The sequence below is a fragment of the Oncorhynchus gorbuscha genome, linkage group LG13 (genome assembly GCF_021184085.1).
Source record: "Oncorhynchus gorbuscha isolate QuinsamMale2020 ecotype Even-year linkage group LG13, OgorEven_v1.0, whole genome shotgun sequence".
In the NCBI taxonomy this organism is placed as follows: domain Eukaryota; kingdom Metazoa; phylum Chordata; class Actinopteri; order Salmoniformes; family Salmonidae; genus Oncorhynchus; species Oncorhynchus gorbuscha.
Window position 1 is genome coordinate 102,248,238 of NC_060185.1, and position 18,997 is coordinate 102,267,234.

The 18,997-nt window shown below is 47.0% G+C and overlaps 1 protein-coding gene across 1 annotated transcript in view; it reads left to right on the forward strand.

Moving 5' to 3' along the window:
• The first annotated feature begins 5,126 nt into the window (after window positions 1-5,126).
• LOC123994233 (gap junction alpha-3 protein-like) overlaps window positions 5,127-18,997 on the forward strand; it is a 56,049-nt gene continuing 42,178 nt past the window's right edge. Inside the window, exon 1 of the mRNA XM_046296774.1 lies at window positions 5,127-5,411. The gene's annotated coding sequence lies outside the window, so the exon portion shown is untranslated. The remainder of the gene's footprint in view (window positions 5,412-18,997) is intronic.

The following is an 18,997-nucleotide window of genomic DNA, read 5'->3' on the forward strand; positions in this document are numbered from 1 at the left end:
TTCCGGCGCCGACTGAGATGGCCGCCTCGCTTAGCGTTCAGGAAACTATGCAGTTTTTGTTTTTTACGTGTTATTTCTTACATTAGTACCCCAGGTCATCTTAGGTTTCATTACATACAGTCGAGAAGAACTACTGAATATAAGATCAGCGTCAACTCACCATCAGTACGACCAGAATATGTTTTCCGCGTGCAGATCTGTATTCTGCCTTACAAACAGGACGGAATGGATCGCATGCAGCGACCCAAGAGAAGCGACTCCGAAAAAGAGGGAAACGCGGCGGTGTTCTGGTCAGACTCCGAAAAGGGCACATCGCGCACCACTTCCCAGTATTCTTCTTGCCAATGTCCAGTCTCTCGACAACAAGGTTGATGAAATCCGAGCAAGGGTGGCATTCCAGAGGGATATCAGAGACTGCAACGTTCTCTGCTTTACGGAGACATGGCTTACTGGGAAAACGCTATCCAGGGCGGTACAGCCAACGGGTTTCTCCCACGCATCGCGCCGACAGAAACAAACATCTCTCTGGTAAGAAGAGTGGAGGGGGCGTATGCCTCATGACTAACGGGACATGGTGTGATGAAGGAAACATACAGGAACTCAAATCCTTCTGTTCACCTGATTTAGAATTCCTCACAATCAAATGTAGACCGCATTATCTTCCAAGAGAATTCTCTTCGATTATAATCACAGCCGTATATATCCCCCAAGCAGACACATCGATGGCTCTGAACGAACTTTATTTAACTCTTTGCAAACTGGAAAACATTTATCCGGAGGCTGCATTCATTGTAGCTGGGGATTTTAACAAAGCCAATCTGAAAACAAGACTCCCTAAATTTTATCAGCATATCGATTGCGCAACCAGGGGTGGTAAAACCTTGGATCACCGTTACTCTAACTTCCGCGACGCATATAAGGCCCTGCCCCGCCCCCCTTTCGGAAAAGCTGACCACGACTCCATTTTGCTGATCCCTGCCTACAGGCAGAAATTAAAACAAGAGGCTCCCACGCTGAGGTCTGTCCAACGCTGGTCAGACCAAGCTGACTCTACACTCCAAGACTGCTTCCATCACGTGGACTGGGACATGTTTCGTATTGCGTCAGATGGGAATATTGACGAATACGCTGATTCGGTGTGCGAGTTCATTAGAACGTGCGTCGAAGATGTCGTTCCCATAGCAACGATAAAAACATTCCCTAACCAGAAACCGTGGATTGATGGCAGCATTCGCGTGAAACTGAAAGCGCGAACCACTGCTTTTAATCAGGGCAAGGTGTCTGGCAACATGACTGAATACAAACAGTGCAGCTATTCCCTCCGTAAGGCTATCAAACAAGCTAAGCGTCAGTACAGAGACAAAGTGGAATCTCAATTCAATGGCTCAGACACAAGAGGCATGTGGCAGGGTCTACAGTCAATCACGGACTACAAGATGAAATCCAGCCCAGTCACGGACCAGGATGTCTTGCTCCCAGGCAGACTAAATAACTTTTTGCCCGCTTTGAGGACAATACAGTGCCACTGACACGGCCTGCAACGGAAACATGCAGTCTCTCCTTCACTGCAGCCGAGGTGATTAAGACATTTAAACGTGTTAACCCTCGCAAGGCTGCAGGCCCAGACGGCATCCCCAGCCGCGCCCTCCGAGCATGCGCAGACCAGCTGGCCGGTGTGTTTACGGACATATTCAATCAATCCCTATACCAGTCTGCTGTTCCCACATGCTTCAAGAGGGCCACCATTGTTCCTGTTCCCAAGAAAGCTAAGGTAACTGAGCTAAACGACTACCGCCCGTAGCACTCACTTCCGTCATCATGAAGTGCTTTGAGAGACTAGTCAAGGACCATATCACCTCCACCCTACCTGACACCCTAGACCCACTCCAATTTGCTTACCGCCCAAATAGGTCCACAGACGATGCAATCTCAACCACACTGCACACTGCCCTAACCCACCTGGACAAGAGGAATACCTATGTGAGAATGCTGTTCATCGACTACAGCTCGGCATTCAACACCATAGTACCCTCCAAGCTCGTCATCAAGCTCGAGACCCTGGGTCTCGACCCTGCCCTGTGCAACTGGGTACTGGACTTCCTGACGGGCCGCCCCCAGGTGGTGAGGGTAGGCAACAACATCTCCTCCCCGCTGATCCTCAACAGGGGGCCCCACAAGGTGCGTCTGAGCCCTCTCCTGTACTCCCTGTTCACCCACGACTGCGTGGCCACGCACGCCTCCAACTCAATCATCAAGTTTGCAGACGACACAACAGTGGTAGGCTTGATTACCAACAACGACGAGACGGCCTACAGGGAGGAGGTGAGGGCCCTTGGAGTGTGGTGTCAGGAAAATAACCTCACACTCAATGTCAACAAAACTAAGGAGATGATTGTGGACTTCAGGAAACAGCAGAGGGAACACCCCCCTATCCACATCGATGGAACAGTAGTGGAGAGGGTAGCTAGTTTTAAGTTCCTCGGCATACACATCACAGACAAACTGAATTGGTCCACTCACACTGACAGCGTCGTGAAGAAGCGCAGCAGCGCCTATTCAACCTCAGGAGGCTGAAGAAATTCGGCTTGTCACCAAAGCACTCACAAACTTCTACAGATGCACAATCGAGAGCATCCTGGCGGGCTGTATCACCGCCTGGTACGGCAACTGCTCCGCCCTCAACCGTAAGGCTCTCCAGAGGGTAGTGAGGACTGCACAACGCATCACCGGGGGCAAACTACCTGCCCTCCAGGACACCTACACCACCCGTTGTTACAGGAAGGCCATAAAGATCATCAAGGACATCAACCACCCGAACCACTGCCTGTTCACCCGCTATCATCCAGAAGGCGAGGTCAGTACAGGTGCATCAAAGCTGGGACCGAGAGACTGAAAAACAGCTTCTATCTCAAGGCCATCAGACTGTTAAATAGCCACCACTAACATTGAGTGGCTGCTGCCAACACACTGTCATTGACACTGACCCAACTCCAGCCATTTTAATAATGGGAATTGATGGAAATGATGTAAATATATCACTAGCCACTTTAAACAATGCTACCTTATATAATGTTACTTACCCCTACATTATTCATCTCATATACATATGTATATACTGTACTCTACAACATCGACTGCATCCTTATGTAACACATGTATCACTAGCCACTTTAACTATGCCACTTTGTTTACTTTGTCTACACACTCATCTCATATGTATATACTGTACTCGATACCATCTACTGTATGCTGCTCTGTACCATCACTCATTCATATATCCTTATGTACATGTTCCTTATCCCCTTACACTGTGTATAAGACAGTAGTTTTGGAATTGTTAGTTAGATTACTTGTTGGTTATCACTGCATTGTCGGAACTAGAAGCACAAGCATTTCGCTACACTCGCATTAACATCTGCTAACCATGTGTATGTGACAAATACAATTTGATTTGATTTGATTTGACCTGGACTCCATCACTTCCCTGATTACCTGCCCTATATCCCCAGGTGTCATTGTTTCTGTGTCCGGTCTGTGGCCTTTGTTCTTGTTTGTGTACTACGTTGTGTCTATTTATTAAAACACTCCCTGAACTTGCTTCCCGACTCTCAGCGCACATCGGTACAGTTGGACCAGATTTCCTGCTTATTCCGTCTTGATTCCCGGAATTCTAAAAAACGGGATTTCTGGGAATTTTGGGGAAAGTAAACGGAATTTCGCAACCCTAATCCAGTCCATGGTGTATGTCTGACAGATGAAACAGGTTGGAACAGTGTATCTATATATTATTGTACATTAAGGAATAAAATCCACAATGATTTGACCAACTCGTGTGTTGTTGACTTTATAACATTGACTGACATTGCAGTGTCAGTAGCTGTATGTTGTTATAGATCCCGACCTCTGGTTTCACATCTTAGTATACAGTAAATCCATGTGGATGTCATCTGTGTTTACCAGCGCTCCCTATAGCAACCTTCCTGGAGTTGTCTACGTTGGAGTCTTCTCACTCCCTCCATTACACTCCCTGTCATTGGTGGCTTGAACATTCTTCGCCTGCCTGTCATTGGTGGCTTCAGGACCTGAACGGCTGCTCTTCTCCAAAGCTGAGTCCCAAATAGTTCCAAATTTAGTGCTCATAGGTCTCTGGTCTAAAGTCGTGCACTATATAGGGAATCGGGTTCTATAGGGCTCTGGTCAAAAGTAGTGCACTATATAGGGAATAGGGTGATATAGGGCTCTGGTCTAAAGTAGCGCACTATATGGTGAATAGGGTGCCATTAGGACACCCACACATGAAGTCATGCCCCCTGCCCTCCTACACCACAGTGACAGAGACACCCTTCCCCTATATTTAGCACTGAGCTGCACTTGATGCCAGACAGACCAGAAAGTCAAGCTTATTGGCCAGCTGCCCTGTCAATCACCTCAACAAGCTGGAGAGTTGGGCCAGGGGCTGCCATAGCTGACGTTAGAGAGTGCCTCAGCCCTGGGCCAAATGTAACCCTGGGGGACAGAGGGAGGATAGAGGGAGGGAGAGTTGGTCTTGGCTAGCAGCAGTATCAGTAGCAGTGCCGTTCAGCTGGTTGGAAGGGAGAGAGGGTCGGAGAGGAACTCTAGGAGGGAAGACAGGGAGAGAGGGTCGGAGAGGAACTAGGAGGGAAGTCGAGGGAGGAACTCTAGGAGGGAAGACAGGGAGAGAGAGGGTCGGAGAGGAACTCTAGGAGGGAAGACAGGGAGAGAGGGTCGGAGAGGAACTCTAGGAGGGAAGACAGGGAGAGAGGGTCGGAGAGGAACTCTAGGAGGGAAGACAGGGAGGAACCCTAGGAGGGAAGACAGGGAGAGAGGATCGGAGAGTAACTCTAGGAGGAAGACAGGGAGAGAGGATCGGAGACGACTCTAGGAGGAAGACAGGGAGAGAGGGTCAGAGAGGAACTCTAGGAGGGAAGACAGGGAGAGAGGGTCAGAGAGGAACTCTAGGAGGGAAGACAGGGAGAGAGGGTCAGAGAGGAACTCTAGGAGGAAGACAGGGAGAGAGGGTCAGAGAGGAACTCTAGGAGGAAGACAGGGGAGAGAGGGTCGGAGAGGAACTCTAGGAGGGAAGACAGGGAGAAGCCTCCCGGCTAACTGAAGAGGGAAGAAAGGAGTGTGTTGGTGTGGAACGGTCTTGTTGTGGCCAGTGGTGGGCTGGTCTGGTGTTTCCTGTCCATTCAAGGGCATTCCATCTGCTGAGACCTGGACAGGAGAGAGACAGCGGAGAGGAGCAACCAGCCACATAGGTCTCACTGGGTTGGAGAGAGAGAGAGGGACAGGGAAGGAGGGAGAGACGCAGAAGGAAGGAGGCTACGAGGGGAGCCACATGGTCTCAGTCCCACAGGGAGCTACTCTTCTGGGGACATTAGACTGACGAGGTAGGTACTTCCATATTCTACTTTCTGTTTCAGTCTTCTTCTCTGGATTTATGTGTGTGGTACTGTTTGGATGGAGAGAAAATATGTAGATTCAATGTAAAGGTGGGGACTTGACCCAGTAACCCAGTAACCCAGGGACTTGGCCCAGTGACCCAGTAAGGTGGGGACCTGTCCCAGTAACCCAGTAAGGTGGGGACTTGACCCAGTAACCCAGTAAGATGGGGACTTGACCCAGTAACCCAGTAAGATGGGGACTTGACCCAGTAACCCAGTAAGGTGGGGACTTGACCAGTAACCCAGTAAGGTGGGGACTTGACCCAGTAACCCAGTAAGGTGGGGACTTGACCCAGTAACCCAGTAAGGTGGGGACTTGACCCAGTAACACAGTAAGGTGGGGACTTGACCCAGTAACACAGTAAGGTGGGGACTTGACCCAGTAACCCAGTAAGGTGGGGAATTGTCCCAGTAACCCAGTAAGGTGGGGACTTGACCCAGTAACCCAGTAAGGTGGGGACTTGACCCAGTAGCTCAGTAAGGTGGGGACTTGTCCCAGTAACCCAGTAAGGTGAGGACTTGACCCAGTAACCCAGTAAGGTGGGGACTTGACCCAGTAACCCAGTAACCCAGTAAGGTGGGGACTTGACCCAGTAACCCAGTAAGGTGGGGACCTGTCCCAGTAACCCAGTAAGGTGGGGACTTGACCCAGTAACCCAGTAGGTGGGACTTGACCCAGTAACCCAGTAAGGTGGGGACTTGGCCCAGTAACCCAGTAAGGTGGGGACTTGACCCAGTAACCCAGTAAGGTGGGGACTTGGCCCAGTAACCCAGTAAGGTGGGGACTTGACCCAGTAAGGTGAGTACTTGGCCCAGTAACCCAGTAAGATGGGGACTTGGCCCAGTAATAATATAATAATAATAATATATAATAATAACCCAGTAAGGTGGGTACTTGCCCAGTAATAATATAATAATAATAATATATAATAATAACCCAGTAAGGTGGGTACTTGGCCCAGTAACCCAGTAAGGTGGGGACTTGGCCCAGTAAACCAGTAACCCAGTAAGGTGGGGACCTGGCCCAGTAACCCAGTAAGGTGTGGACTTGACCCAGTAACCCAGTAAGGTGGGGACTTGACCCAGTAACCCAGTAAGGTGGGGACTTGACCCAGTAACCCAGTAAGGTGGGACTTGACCCAGTAACCCAGTAAGGTGGGGACTTGACCCAGTAACCCAGTAAGGTGGGGACATGGCCCAGTAACCCAGTAACCCAGTAAGATGGGGACTTGGCCCAGTAAACCAGTAACCCAGTAAGGTGGGGACCTGGCCCAGTAACCCAGTAAGGTGGGGACTTGGCCCAGTGACCCAGTAAGATGGGGACTTGGCCCAGTGACCCAGTAAGGTGGGGACTTGACCCAGTAACCCAGTAAGATGGGGACTTGGCCCAGTGACCCAGTAAGGTGGGGACTTGACCCAGTAACCCAGTAAGATGGGGACTTGGCCCAGTAACCCAGTAAGGTGGGGACTTGACCCAGTAAGATGGGGACTTGGCCCAGTGACCCAGTAAGGTGGGGACATGACCCAGTAAGGTGGGGACTTGACCCAGTAACCCAGTAAGGTGGGGACTTGACCCAGTAACCCAGTAAGGTGGGGACTTGACCCAGTGACCCAGTAAGGTGGGGACTTGACCCAGTAACCCAGTAAGATGGGGACTTGGCCCAGTAACCCAGTAAGGTGGGGACTTGACCCAGTAAGGTGGGGACTTGACCCAGTAACCCAGTAAGGTGGGGACTTGACCCAGTAAGGTGGGGACTTTACCCAGTAACCCAGTAAGATGGGGACTTGGCCCAGTAACCCAGGGACTTGGCCCAGTGACCCAGTAAGGTGGGGACTTGGCCCAGTGACCCAGTAAGGTAGGGACTTGGCCCAGTGACCCAGTAAGGTGGGGACTTGGCCCAGTAACCCAGTAAGGTGGGGACTTTACCCAGTAACCCAGTAAGATGGGGGGCCCAGTAACCCAGTAAGGTGGGGACTTGGCCCAGTAACCCAGTAAGGTGGGGACTTGACCCAGTAGCGAGTACGGTGGGGACTTGTCCCAGTAACCTAGTAAGGTGGGGACTTGACCCAGTAAGGTGGGGACTTGACCCAGTAAGGTGGGGACTTGGCCCAGTAACCCAGTAAGGTGGGGACTTGACCCAGTAAGGTGGGGACCTGGCCCAGTAACCCAGTAAGGTGGGGACTTGGCCCAGTGACCCAGTAAGATGGGGACTTGGCCCAGTGACCCAGTAAGGTGGGGACCTGGCCCAGTGACCCAGTAAGGTGGGGACCTGGCCCAGTAACCCAGTAAGGTGGGGACTTTACCCAGTAACCCAGTAAGGTGGGGACTTGGCCCAGTAACCCAGTAAGGTGGGGACTTGACCCAGTAAGGTGGGGACCTGGCCCAGTAACCCAGTAAGGTGGGGACTTGGCCCAGTGACCCAGTAAGATGGGGACTTGGCCCAGTGACCCAGTAAGGTGGGGACCTGGCCCAGTAACCCAGTGAGGTGGGGACTGGCCCAGTGACCCAGTAAGGTGGGGACCTGGCCCAGTGACCCCAGTAAGGTGGGGACTTGGCCCAGTAACCCAGTAAGGTGGGGGACTTGGCCCAGTAACCCAGTAAGGTGGGGACTTGACCCAGTAACCCAGTAAGATGGGGACTTGACCCAGTAACCCAGTAAGATGGGGACTTGACCCAGTAAGGTGGGGACTTGACCCAGTAAGGTGGGGACTTGACCCAGTAAGGTGGGGACTTGGCCCAGTAACCCAGTAAGGTGGGGACTTGACCCAGTAACCCAGTAAGGTGGGGACTTGACCCAGTAAGGTGGGGACTTGGCCCAGTAAGGTGGGGACTTGACCCAGTAACCCAGTAAGGTGGGGACTTGACCCAGTAACCCAGTAAGGTGGGGACTTGACCCAGTAACCCAGTAACCCAGTAAAGGTGGGACTTGACCATTAAACCCAGTAACCCAGTAAGGTGGGGACTTGGCCCAGTAAGGTGGGGACTTGGCCCAGTAAGGTGGGGACATTAGTTGAGAGGGGAATTGTTACTACGAATGAGTGTCTTCTAAGATGTAAATGAATGCAGTGTCGTAGGAGGTTGAGATCTCTGAATGAACCCCAGTATTGAAAAGGCAGATATGGTTTGGTTGTTATTGTTGTGTTCCAGAGGAGGACATGGATTTAACTGTTGCTCTTTCCCAAACAGTAGCAGCCCAACAACTGATTCCACTGTTAGACCTGTTGATTACAGATCAAACTGACAGTTAGACTGGCTTTAGTCTCTAGTTATAACTAAATCTGTCTAATTCCTACAGTCTGTAATGACAGTTAGACTGGCTTTAGTCTCTAGTTATAACTAAATTCTGTCTAATTCCTACAGTCTGTAATGACAGTTAGACTGGCTTTAGTCTCTAGTTATAACTAAAATCTGTCTAATTCCTACAGTCTGTAATGACAGTTAGACTGGCTTTAGTCTCTAGTTATAACTAAATTCTGTCTAATCCCTACAGTCTGTAATGACAGTTAGACTGGCTTTAGTCTCTAGTTATAACTAAATTCTGTCTAATTCCTACAGTCTGTAATGACAGTTAGACTGGCTTTAGTCTCTAGTTATAACTAAATTCTGTCTAATCCCTACAGTCTGTAATGACAGTTAGACTGGCTTTAGTCTCTAGTTATAACTAAAAATCTGTCTAATCCCTACAGTCTGTAATGACAGTTAGACTGGCTTTAGTCTCTAGTTATAACTAAAATCTGTCTAATTCCTACAGTCTGTAATGACAGTTAGACTGGCTTTAGTCTCTAGTTATAACTAAAATCTGTCTAATTCCTACAGTCTGTAATGACAGTTTAGTCTCTAGCTATAACTAAATTCTGTCTAATTCCTACAGTCTGTAATGACAGTTTAGACTCTAGTTATAACTAAATTCTGTCTAATTCCTACAGTCTGTAATGACAGTTTAGTCTCTAGTTATAACTAGATTCTGTCCAATTCCTACAGTCTGTAATGACAGTTTAGTCTCTAGTTATAACTAGATTCTGTCTAATTCCTACAGTCTGTAATGACTGTTTAGTCTCTAGTTATAATAAATACAGTCTAACTCCTACAGTCTGTAATGACAGTTTAGTCTCTAGTTATAACTAATACAGTCTAATTCCTACAGTCTGTAATGACAGTCTCTCGACACACACAGGCCTCTCTCTATACTATCCCTGGCTACAACCTGCTGTCCCCCAGTCCAAATATATCTCCTTTCCTAAATGTAATATAAACCTGTCTGTGTCACTACCTGCCCTGTAGACAGAGGTGTGAAGAAACACACACACACACACACACACACACACACACACACACACACACACACACACACACACACACACACACACACACACACACACACACACACACACACACACACACACACACACACACACACACACACACACACACACAAGCTTGGGATACTCCTCTGATCTAGGCCCTCCTGTTGTGAGTCAGTCTATTGGAAGACAGGGACAGGACACTCAGCACGTTGAGGACAGTTGTCTCCTGTTGTGAGTCAGTCTATTGGAAGACAGGGACAGGACACTCAGCACGTTGAGGACAGTTGTCTCCTGTTGTGAGTCAGTCTATTGGAAGACAGGGACAGGACACTCAGCACGTTGAGGACAGTTGTCTCCTGTTGTGAGTCAGTCTATTGGAAGACAGGGACAGGACACTCAGCACGTTGAGGACAGTTGTCTCCCTGTTGTGAATCAGTCTATTGGAAGACAGGGACAGGACACTCAGCACGTTGAGGACAGTTGTCTCCTGTTGTGAGTCAGTCTATTGGAAGACAGGGACAGGACACTCAGCACTTTGAGGACAGTTGTCTCCTGTTGTGAGTCAGTCTATTGGAAGACAGGGACAGGACACTCAGCACGTTGAGGACAGTTGTCTCCTGTTGTGAGTCAGTCTATTGGAAGACAGGGACAGGACACTCAGCACGTTGAGGACAGTTGTCTCCTGTTGTGAGTCAGTCTATTGGAAGACAGGGACAGGACACTCAGCACGTTGAGGACAGTTGTCTCCTGTTGTGAGTCAGTCTATTGGAAGACAGGGACAGGACACTCAGCACGTTGAGGACAGTTGTCTCCTGCGCTCTTTTCACACAAGGCAGCGATTATGTTTATGTAACAGTTTATATGATATAGACCTGACAGACACAGACCTGACAGATATAGACCTGACAGATACAGACCTGACAGATACAGACCTGACAGATACAGATACAGACCTGACAGATACAGATACAGACCTGACAGATACAGACCTGACAGATACAGACCTGACAGATACAGACCTGACAGACACAGACCTGACAGATACAGATACAGACCTGACAGATACAGATACAGACCTGACAGATACAGACCTGACAGATACAGACCTGACAGACACAGACCTGACAGACACAGACCTGACAGATACAGACCTGACAGATACAGACCTGACAGATACAGATACAGACCTGACAGATACAGATACAGACCTGACAGATACAGATACAGACCTGACAGATACAGACCTGACAGATGCAGACCTGACAGATACAGACCTGACAGACACAGACCTGACAGACACAGACCTGACAGACACAGACCTGACAGACACAGACCTGACAGATACAGATACAGACCTGACAGATACAGATACAGACCTGACAGATACAGACCTGACAGATACAGACCTGACAGATACAGACCTGACAGATACAGACCTGACAGACACAGACCTGACAGATACAGATACAGACCTGACAGATACAGACCTGACAGATACAAACCTGACAGATATAGACCTGACAGATACAGACCTGACTGATACAGACCTGACAGACACAGACCTGACAGATACAGACCTGACAGACACAGACCTGACAGACACAGACCTGACAGACACAGACCTGACAGACACAGACCTGACAGATACAGACCTGACAGATACAGACCTGACAGATACAGACCTGACAGATATAGACCAGATACAGATACAGACCTGACAGATACAGACCTGACAGATACAGACCTGACAGATACAGACCTGACAGATACAGATACAGACCTGACAGATACAGATACAGACCAGACCAGATACAGATACAGACCTGACAGATACAGACCTGACAGATGCAGACCTGACAGATACAGACCTGACAGACACAGATACAGACCTGACAGATACAGATACAGACCTAACAGATACAGACCTGACAGATACAGACCAGACAGATACAGATACAGACCTGACAGATACAGACCTGACAGATACAATACAGACCTGACAGATACAGACCTGACAGATACAGACCTGACAGATACAGACCTGACAGATACAGATACAGACCTGACAGATACAGACCTGACAGATACAGACCTGACAGATACAGACCTGACAGATACAGATACAGACCTGACAGATACAGACCTGACAGATACAGATACAGACCTGACAGATACAGATACAGACCTGACAGAATACAGATACAGACCTGACAGATAAAGATACAGACCTGACAGATACAGATACAGACCTGACAGATACAGACCTGACAGATATAGACCTGACAGATACAGACCTGACAGACACAGACCTGACAGATACAGACCTGGACAGATACAGATACAGACCTGACAGATACAGATACAGACCTGACAGATACAGACCTGACAGATACAGATACAGACCTGACAGATATAGACCTGACAGATACAGACCTGACAGATACAGACCTGACAGATACAGACCTGACAGATACAGACCTGACAGATACAGATACAGACCTGACAGATACAGATACAGATACAGATACAGATACAGACCTGACAGATACAGACCTGACAGATGCAGACCTGACAGATACAGACCTGACAGACACAGATACAGACCTGACAGATACAGATACAGACCTAACAGATACAGACCTGACAGATACAGACCTGACAGATACAGATACAGACCTGACAGATACAGACCTGACAGATACAGATACAGACCTGACAGATACAGACCTGACAGATACAGACCTGACAGATACAGACCTGACAGATACAGACCTGACAGATACAGACCTGACAGATACAGACCTGACAGATACAGACCTGACAGATACAGACCTGACAGATACAGACCTGACAGATACAGATACAGACCTGACAGATACAGACCTGACAGATACAGATACAGACCTGACAGATACAGACCTGACAGATAAAGATACAGACCTGACAGATACAGATACAGACCTGACAGATACAGACCTGACAGATATAGACCTGACAGATACAGACCTGACAGACACAGACCTGACAGATACAGACCTGACAGATACAGATACAGACCTGACAGATACAGATACAGACCTGACAGATAAAGATACAGACCTGACAGATACAGATACAGACCTGACAGATACAGACCTGACAGATATAGACTTGACAGACACAGATACAGACACAGACCTGACAGATACAGACCTGACAGATACAGACCTGACAGATACAGACCTGACAGATACAGAATTTGATTCAACAGAATTGGCTGTAGGGCAACTGTTTTTCAAGGGAAGCGAGAGCCATGCTATCCATTCATGGTTTTTGATGTTATTTTAATATCTGAGGATGAACCAATGATATCAGGCCACACCCGGACATGATTACAGACACCTGTGTGTGTCCTTTGACACGATATAAACTAGTGACCCGAGTGTTTGTTATTATACCCTGATGAAGACAGCTTGTCTGTCCAATACGTTAGTTTTAAATCATTGCATCTGGAGCTCCTACAGTGTGAGGCTCTCCTTGAATGTTTTATTTTAACACATTAACTAGTCTCTCTGACAGACACATTAACTAGTCTCCCTCTCAGATACAGACACATTAACTAGTCTCTCTCCTCCAGACACATTAACTAGTCTCTCAGATCCAGACACATTAACTAGTCTCTCTCCTCCAGACACATTAACTAGTCTCTCTCTACCTACTCCAGACACATTAACTAGTCTCTCTCCTCCAGACACATTAACTAGTCTAGTCTCTCTCCTCCAGACACATTAACTAGTCTCTCTCCTCCAGACACATTAACTAGACTCTGACAGATCCAGACACATTAACTAGTACAGTCCTCTCTACTCCAGACATTAACTAGTCTAGACCTCTCCTCCCAGACACATTAACTAGTACAGACCTCCAGACACATTAACTAGTCTCTCTCCTCCAGACACATTAACTGTAGTCTCTGTTCTTCCAGACACATTAACTAGTCTCTCTCTACTCCAGACACATTAACTAGTCTTTCCTCCAGACACATTAACTAGTCTCTCTCTCTACTCCAGACACATTAACTAGTCTCTCTCTCTACTCCAGACACATTAACTAGTCTCTCTCCTCCAGACACATTAACTAGTCTGACCTCCAGACATTAACTAGTCTAGTCTCTCTCCTCCAGACACATTAACAGTCTCTGTCCTCAGACACATTAGCTAGTCTAGTCTCTTTCCAGACACATTAACTAGCTCTCTCCTCCAGACACATTAACTAGTCTCTCTATTCCAGACACATTAACTAGTCTCTCTCTCCTCCAGACACATTAACTAGTCTCTCTCCTCCAGACACATTAACTAGTCTCTCTCCTCCAGACACATTAACTAGTCTCTTCTCCTCCAGACATTAACTAGTCTCTCTCCTCCAGACACATTAACTAGTCTCTCTCTCTACTCAGACACATTAACTAGTCTCTCTCCTCCAGACACATTAACTAGTCTAGTCTCTCCTCAGACACATTAACTAGTCTCTCCTCCAGACACATTAACTAGTCTCTCTCCTCCAGACACATTAACTAGTCTAGTCTCTCTCTCTACTCCAGACACATTAACTAGTCTAGTCTCTCTCCTCCAGACACATTAACTAGTCTCTCTCTCTCCTCCAGACACATTAACTAGTCTCTCTCCTCCAGACACATTAACTAGTCTCTCTCTCTCCTCCAGACACATTAACTAGTCTCTCTCCTCCAGACACATTAACTAGTCTAGTCTCTCTCTCCTCCAGACACATTAACTAGTCTCTCTCTCTACTCCAGACACATTAACTAGTCTCTCTCCTCCAGACACATTAACTAGTCTCTATCTCTACTCCAGACACATTAACTAGTCTCTCTCTCTACTCCAGACACATTAACTAGTCTCTCTCCTCCAGACACATTAACTAGTCTCTCTCCTCCAGACACATTAACTAGTCTAGTCTCTCTCCTCCAGACACATTAACTAGACTCTCTCCTCCAGACACATGAACTAGTCTAGTCTCTCTCCTCCAGACACATTAACTAGTCTCTCTCCTCCAGACACATTAACTAGTCTCTCTCTCCTCCAGACACATTAACTAGTCTAGTCTCTCTCCTCCAGACACATTAACTAGTCTCTCTCCTCCAGACACATTAACTAGTCTCTCTCTCCTCCAGACACATTAACTAGTCTCTCCTCCAGACACATTAACTAGTCTCTCTCTCTCCTCCAGACATATTAACTAGTCTAGTCTCTCTCCTCCAGACACATTAACTAGTCTAGTCTCTCTCTCCTCCAGACACATTAACTAGTCTAGTCTCTCTCCTCCAGACACATTAACTAGTCTCTCTCTCCTCCCAGACACATTAACTAGTCTAGTCTCTCTCCTCCAGACACATTAACTAGTCTCTCTCCTCCAGACACATTAACTAGTCTCTCTCCTCCAGACACATTAACTAGTCTCTCTACCCAGACACATTAACTAGTCTCTCTCCTCCAGACACATTAACTAGTCTCTCCCCTCCAGACACATTAACTAGTCTCTCTCTCTACTCCAGACACATTAACTAGTCTCTCCCTCCAGACACATTAACTAGTCTCTCTCCTCCAGACACATTAACTAGTCTCTCTCCTCCAGACACATTAACTAGTCTCTCTCCCTCCAGACACATTAACTAGTCTCTCTCCAGACACACATTAACTAGTCTCTCTCCTCCAGACACATTAACTAGTCTAGTCTCTCTCTCTACCCAGACACATTAACTAGTCTAGTCTCTCTCTCTACTCCAGACACATTAACTAGTCTAGTCTCTCTCCTCCAGACACATTAACTAGTCTCTCTCTACTCCAGACACATTAACTAGTCTCTCCTCCAGACACATTAACTAGTCTCTCTCTCTCCTCCAGACACATTAACTAGTCTCTCTCTCTCCTCCAGACACATTAACTAGTCTTTCTCTCTCCTCCAGACACATTAACTAGTCTCTCTCTCTACTCCAGACACATTAACTAACTAGTCTCTCTCCTCCAGACACATTAACTAGTCTCTCTCCTCCCAGACACATTAACTAGTCTAGTCTCTCTACTCCAGACACATTAACTAGTCTCTCTCTACTCAGACACATTAACTAGTCTAGTCTCTCTCCTCCAGACATTAACTAGTCTCTCTCCTCAGACACATTAACTAGTCTCTCTCTCTACTCCAGACACATTAACTAGTCTAGTCTCTCTCTCTCCAGACACATTAACTAGTCTCTCTCCTCCAGACACATTAACTAGTCTCTCTCTCCAGACACATTAACTAGTCTCTCTCTCCTCAGACACATTAACTAGTCTCTCTCCTCCAGACACATTAACTAGTCTAGTCTCTCTCCTCCAGACACATTAACTAGTCTCTCTCCTCCAGACACATTAACTAGTCTCTCTCCTCCAGACACATTAACTAGTCTCTCTCCTCCAGACACATTAACTAGTCTCTCTCCTCCAGACACATTAACTAGTCTAGTCTCTCTCTCCTCCAGACACATTAACTAGTCTCTCCTCCAGACACATAACTAACTCCAGACACATTAACTAGTCTCTCTCTCTCCTCCAGACACATTAACTAGTCTCTCTCTCTCCAGACACATTAACTAGTCTCTCTCCTCCAGACACATTAACTAGTCTAGTCTCTCTCCTCCAGACACATTAACTAGTCTCTCTCTCTCTCCAGACACATTAACTAGTCTCTCTCTCTCCTCCAGACACATTAACTAGTCTCTCTCTCTACTCCAGACACATTAACTAGTCTCTCTCTCTCCTCCAGACACATTAACTAACTCCAGACACATTAACTAGTCTCTCTCCTTCAGACACATTAACTAGTCTCTCTCTACTCCAGACACATTAACTAGTCTAGTCTCTCTCCTCCAGACACATTACCTAGTCTCTCTCTCCTCCAGACACATTAACTAGTCTCTCTCTCTCCTCCAGACACATTAACTAGTCTAGTCTCTCTCCTCCAGACACATTAACTAGTCTCTCTACTCAGACACATTAACTAGTCTCTCTCCTCCAGACACATTAACTAGTCTCTCTACTCCAGACACATTAACTAGTCTCTCTCTCTCCTCCAGACACATTAACTAGTCTCTCTACTCCAGACACATTAACTAGTCTCTCTCTCTCCTCCAGACACATTAACTAGTCTCTCTCTACTCCAGACACATTAACTAGTCTCTCTCCTCCAGACACATTAACTAGTCTCTCTACTCCAGACACATTAACTAGTCTAGTCTCTCTCCTCCAGGCTACATTCTAGTCTCTCCGTACTCCAGACACATTAACTAGTCTCTCTCCTCCAGACACATTAACTAGTCTAGTCTCTCCTCCAGACACATTAACTAGTCTCTCTCTCTACTCCAGACACATTAACTAGTCTCTCTCTCCTCCAGACACATTAACTAGTCTCTCTCTACTCCAGACACATTAACTAGTCTCTCTCCTCCAGACACATTAACTAGTCTCTCCTACTCCAGACACATTAACTAGTCTCTCTACTCCAGACACATTAACTAGTCTAGTCTCTCTCTCCTCCAGACACATTAACTAGTCTCTCTCCTTCAGACACATTAACTAGTCTAGTCTCTCTCTCCTCCAGACACATTAACTAGTCTCTCTCCTCCAGACACATTAACTAGTCTCTCTCCTCCAGACACATTACCAATTTGTAAGTCGCTCTGGATAAGAGCGTCTGCTAAATGACTTAAATGTAATGTAATGTAAATGTAACTAGTCTAGTCTCTCTCTCCTCCAGACACATTAACTAGTCTAGTCTCTCTCCTTCAGACACATTAACTAGTCTAGTCTCTCTCCTCCAGACACATTAACTAGTCTCTCTCTCCTCCAGACACATTAACTAGTCTCTCTCCTCCAGACACATTAACTAGTCTCTCTCTCCTCCAGACACATTAACTAGTCTCTCTCTCTCCTCCAGACACATTAACTAGTCTCTCTCCTTCAGACATTAACTAGTCTCTCTCTCCTCCAGACACATTAACTAGTCTCTCTCCTTCAGACACATTAACTAGTCTAGTCTCTCCTCCAGACACATTAACTAGTCTCTCTCTCCTCCAGACACATTAACTAGTCTCTCTCCTCCAGACACATTAACTAGTCTCTCTCCTCCAGACATTAACTAGTCTCTCTCCTCCAGACACATTAATCTGTCTCTCCTCCAGACACATTAACTAGTCTCTCTCCTCCAGACACATTAACTAGTCTCTCTCCTTCAGACACATTAGCTAGTCTCTCCTTCAGACACATTAACTAGTCTCTCCTCCAGACACATTAACTAGTCTCTCTCCCCTTCAGACACATTAACTAGTCTCTCTCTCTCCTCCAGACACATTAACTAGTCTCTCTCCTTCAGACACATTAACTAGTCTCTCTCTCTCCTCCAGACACATTAACTAGTATTCTCCTTCAGACACATTAACTAGTCCAGTCTCTCTCTCCTCCAGACACATTAACTAGTCTTCTCTTCTCCAGACACATTAACTAGTTCTCTCCTTCAGACACATTAACTAGTCTCTCTCCTCCAGACACATTAACTAGTCTCTCTCCTTCAGACACATTAACTAGTCTCTCTCCTCCAGACACATTAACTAGTCTAGTCTCTCTCCTCCAGACACATTAACTAGTCTCTCTCCTTCAGACACATTAACTAGTCTCTCTCCTCCAGACACATTAACTAGTCTAGTCTCTCTCCTCCAGACACATTAACTAGTCTCTCTCCTCCAGACACATTAACTAGTCTCTCTCCTCCAGACACATTAACTAGTCTAGTCTCTCTCCTCCAGACACATTAACTAGTCTCTCTCCTCCAGACACATTAACTAGTCTCTCTCTCCTCCAGACACATTAACTAGTCTCTCTCTCCTCCAGACACATTAACTAGTCTCTCTCCTTCAGACACATTAACTAGTCTCTCTCCTCCAGACACATTAACTAGTCTCTCTCCTCCAGACACATTAACTAGTCTCTCTCCTCCAGACACATTAACTAGTCTCTCTCCTTCAGACACATTAGCTAGTCTCTCTCCTTCAGACACATTAACTAGTCTCTCTCCTCCAGACACATTAACTAGTCTCTCTCCTTCAGACACATTAACTAGTCTCTCTCCTCCAGACACATTAACTAGTCTCTCTCCTCCAGACACATTAACTAGTCTCTCTCCTCCAGACACATTAACTA